This window comes from Magnolia sinica, chromosome 18 (genome assembly GCF_029962835.1).
Source record: "Magnolia sinica isolate HGM2019 chromosome 18, MsV1, whole genome shotgun sequence".
Classification (NCBI taxonomy): Eukaryota; Viridiplantae; Streptophyta; class Magnoliopsida; order Magnoliales; family Magnoliaceae; genus Magnolia; species Magnolia sinica.
In genome coordinates, this window is record NC_080590.1 from 59452105 (window position 1) to 59457193 (window position 5089).

Consider the following 5089-nt stretch of genomic DNA (forward strand, 5'->3'; position numbering starts at 1 on the left):
GACTACTTGGAAAACAGAAGCCGAGGTCCGAAAGAACTACCCCCAAATTCTCAAGGTGTACGAAAAGGTACTAATTTCAAGAATTAAATTTTTTTTTAAGGGGGGTAGATTGTAACGTCTCGAAAAAATCCGTACAAAGACCCGAGTACCACCTCAGGTAGAAATCACTAAGGACCAAATTCTTTGGAAATTAGGTGAAAAATTAATTAAGTTCTAAACTGAATTAATCAGTAGATTAGCTTGAGCTGCTTTATATGATCTGTAAGACCTAAAACCAGTAGAATCACTTACTCTATATTACCTAAAAACCTAAGATCAATCTCAAAACCTAGTTGTTCTCGGGAGCACATTAAAACTCCCTATCAGACCTACACTGCGCATCAAAAGTCTGATTAACACAAAACTATACGGTTATAACCGCCTTATTGGGCTTAACAACCATCTCAGAAATCAAATCCAAATAATATCCAGAAATGCACAACTTGAACCCGAGGCGAAGTGTGTAAGAAATGCAAACATCTTTAGAAAATGAACTCAAACTTAAGTTAATTGGGTCGTTCGCTTGCAAGCCGAATTTAAGGTTCCAGACCGTTAGATTCTGACCCAACTACACCCATGGATCAGGGAAATTTCCTAACACAGGCCAGTGCACTTGTGGCCTTGATCGATTGGCGATGACCATTGAACTGAAACTGGTCCTCTGCAATCGATCTATAAACCCGATTGGACCGAAACTTTAACCTGGTGTAGATCCATTGCCAGGGAACTTTTCCCGGACCGTATGCAGGAAATGGACCTCCAGATGAGCTCCGTTGGCCCGAAACAACCACTCTTTGACTATATCTTCAGTATACCATGGCCCTAGGGCCATTGGCATCAGTTCTGGGCCTATATAAGGGCCTTAACCCACCCCTCTCTCATTCCATACAAGTTCCCTAAACCCTAGGAGAGAGAATAGAGAAAAGAGAAGGAGAAAGTGAGGAGAAGTGAGAGAGAGTTAGGGTTTACTGCCGGGAATCGATCTCACCACTCCACGTACCGAATCATCCCTCCTGTATCGTTACACTGGCGATTCCGATTCCATTTTTAAGTAAGAAATCCAAACCCTAATCTATTTTAGGTATCTAAGTAGATGAATCAACGAAATAGCTACCTATTTCGTGATTCAGGTAGTTGTTGTGTCGTAGACGAAGGCATAGTGTTCTAACTGAGTTTGATACGAGTTTACTGACAGAAGGTGCGGACTATAAATGTTTAGGTTATGGTTTTCAAGGCTTTCAATGTCAGTTAATGATTAATGACTAACTTGATTGCTATCACATGTGCTTCGATACGATGTTTCCGTATATTACACATATATGTAAACTATGTTAATTTTAATGCATTCCATGTGTTTGTTGAAATGTTTAAATGAATATGGAATTAGGATTTGTGCTTGCCATGATTTTTTATTGAGAAAACATAATTGTTGTACGTGTGGCGAATCCTTTGTAAAAGGATTTGCTATAATACCGGTTACAACTACTTTATTACATGTATGTTGATATGTGTAATCGAAGTATTTGATAAAACGCCTGAATGAGAAAATGCTTGCTGAAATGTATTTAATTAGGGTGTTTAGATATGATTCTCAATCCCTTTATCTATAATTACAATTTCCTTCATATAACCTATCTTACTCCTACGTGATTTATGGATGAAATGCTTATGTACGATAACATGTGCACTGCGTGTTTGTGCAAATCCTCAAATGAGATTTATATTTGAATTGGCTATCACATGCTATTTGACTATCAAATATGAATGCCTATTGTGTTTGAATATGATTGGGACTACTGCGTAGTCCAGGCAATCAGTAATGATTCCCGAATCAGTGGCCAAGGTCGTTTCACCACACAAGACACGTTTGATGAATCCGAGTCGTACGCTCTTTGTCGACAGTGGTTAGGCCACGTGGAGTGCTTACACACTCCATGTCGATTAAGTCAACATGCGCTCGTACTAGTCGAGCTTGTCCAGTAACCCGATTGGCCTAATGTATGTTCATCATATATGGAAGCTACTACTTGAATCTAAGGTACTAACTTACCAGTGAAAAGCCCGTTTAACCTTAGTACCACGATCCGCCAAGACTCATGAGATGAGCATGGTGGTATGGGATACCGTGGTCGAGCTGTCGACCTACGCTGGGGTGACGAGCCTCCCCGTAATAACCAATGAGCAAACCAAATTCGTGAGCCGAATACGGTGGTATAGGACACTGTATTCGAGCTGTCAGCCTATGATCAGGTGACGAGCCTCTTGTAATGACCTCGAGTATACACTGGGACTACGTTAAGGTAACAAGCCTTTCCGTAGTGACCTCGATATAAACTAGGCCTGCGCTGAGATGACGAGCCTCTCCTTAGTGACCTAGAACTGCCTATAGTATGTGATTAACTAGGATTGACAACCCAAGATGGATCATTGTTTGGGTCAAGGGAGGTACCTTAGCTTTTCAAACATGCTGTATGAATAGGTCTAATTAAGAACTTAGCTAATCACGTACATGCACCGTATTACATGTGCCTTTAGCATTGGAGTTGAGTACAGCGGGAGTGTTGCATGCGCGACCGTGAGATGATGTCGCAGAGGGAGTGCAGGCGAGGGCATACATCATTAATATATATCATCCTTATATTAATCAAAGTACTTAGGAATGCTTGTTGTATTGCTTTATCATTACTGCTTGACTGAATTGATAACATGTTAACATTTGCCTTATAACTCCACTGAGTTGATCACTCGCTCCCACTTTGGGACGGTGTTTTAAAACACCAACCAGACTCTGTTGTAGTTTCAAGTGATGTCGAGGCTTACGAGGCAGAGCCTGACTTCTATGACGACAAGGAGTTCTCCTACTTGCAACTCTCTAGCGGGTCAATGTAGACCTGGAGTTGCGTCACCGGGGCTACAAGGATATGGATTATATGACATTACACTCCATTATTTTGTATATTTTAGAACTAAACATGTAATTATTTAACCTGGTATCATGTTCATACTCTGGGGACTTACAATCACTTATATGCTCTATATATTTATCACAGTCTTCCACTTACGTAATTTAACTGTCTTTGGAGTATGATATGTTGATTTGGTATTATCTCATTCATGTTTAATGCACTAATATGGATAACATTTAACCATCATTATCTATGCTGCATAAGTGATGCGTTGGAACTTGGGAGTTGGGCATCTGCTCGACCCTCGATTTTCAGGGTGTTACATATTGTGACTCAAATTACAATAGATCTGCAACAACTTTCAGTATCTTCTTTTCCTGATTTGAGATTGTGAAGATAGTAAATCTTGTTGCTCATGGGCATAGTTGGGAAATGGAATCTCTTCTAACCTTCACAATTTTTCTATGTTCAATTGTGGGAATTATATATCCTGTTGTTTGCCATTGTCTCTAGGGCATGGTTTGGTGATGGAATTACTTTCAATCCTCACAACTCTCATCCATTGAGAATTAGGTCAATGAAAGTTCAGATTGATTTTATTGATACATCTTCCAATTGGATAAGATAAGACTTCAATTCCAATTATGTTCCTTAAATCAAATAAGGAAGCATCTTGATGACTGCAAGTGGATCCCTGGACACCCTAGTTCTCACCTTTGAATTTACAAGTTTTTATTAAATTACTCATAATTACTGCTTTATATTCCAGATTTAGGTTTACATCTTCTTCTAGTTCTGATTCTAGTTACCTTCAGAATACACGCGAGTTTAGTCCCTGTGGATTCGACCTCAGTTTTAGCGAGATTATTACTACATTGCAACCCTACACTTAAGGTTGTGAACACTATGTTCAAGGACACTCATGAGTTTTGGGCAGCTTGTGAGCATTGTTAGAAATTAGGTACATTGTCTCATTAAAATATGATGCCTCTGAACCTCATTCTTATCATCGAAGCATTTGATTGCTGGAGCATCAATTTCATGAGGTCATTCCCCCAATCCTTTAGGAATTTGTACATTTTGATAGTAGTAGACTATGTCACTAAGTGGGTCGAAGTGATCCCAAGCCGGAACAATGACCATCCTACGGTCATTCGATTTTTAAAAGAAAATATCATTTCCTGGTTCAAAACGCCTTAGGCCATCATTAGTGATGGAGGTTCACACTTCTGTAATAGGCCATTTGAAAACTTAATGAAGAAATATGACATCTCTCATAAGGTGAGCACTCTATACCACCCGCAGATAAGTGGGCAAGCTAAGATTTTCAACAGGGAAATTAAACATATTTTGGAGAACACAGTTAACCCTAACCGTATGGATTGATCAATCCATTTGACCAATGCTTTATGGGCATACCGTATAGCTTTTAAGACCCCCATTAAAATATCTCCCTTTAGACTCATCTATGGGAAAGCTTGCCACTTGCCTGTAGAGTTGGAACATAGAGCCTATTAGGCTATCAAAAATCTGAACTTCAATTTGGACAAAGCTGGTTCATTGCGCAAACTATAGTTAAATGAACTTGAGAAAATCCGGAACAACACATATGAAGACTCGAGAATTTACAAGGACAAGATGAAGGTATTCTATGACAGGAACATCCTTCGAAAATCATTCATAACCGGTAAAAAAGTCCTTCTGTACAATTCTCGGTTACACCTTTTTCTGGGTAAACTCCGATCTCGATGGACCGGCCCTTTCATTGTTACCGATGTCTATCCACATGAGGTCGTTAAGATAAAGAATCTAATGAATGACCAAGTTTTAAAGTGAACAAACATCGTTTAAAGTCATTTGTTGAGAAATTTGACTCAGAGGACATGTTCATGCCTCTGACTGATCCTGTGTACCAGGATTAATATCCTAACCTGATAGAGGTGTAGTTAGCTTTATTGCTTTCGTAGGATTTAGGATTAGGATAGTTTACTTTCAGTTTGATTGAGTCTTTGTGCTAACCCATCTTCACATTGAGAACCTTGGAAAAGCTTCAATCCCCTTTCTTCTGGTACTACCTTTCCATCACTTCTAATTTCTTTTCATTGTCTCGTATGCATTGCATACTTATATTTTTTTTACATTGA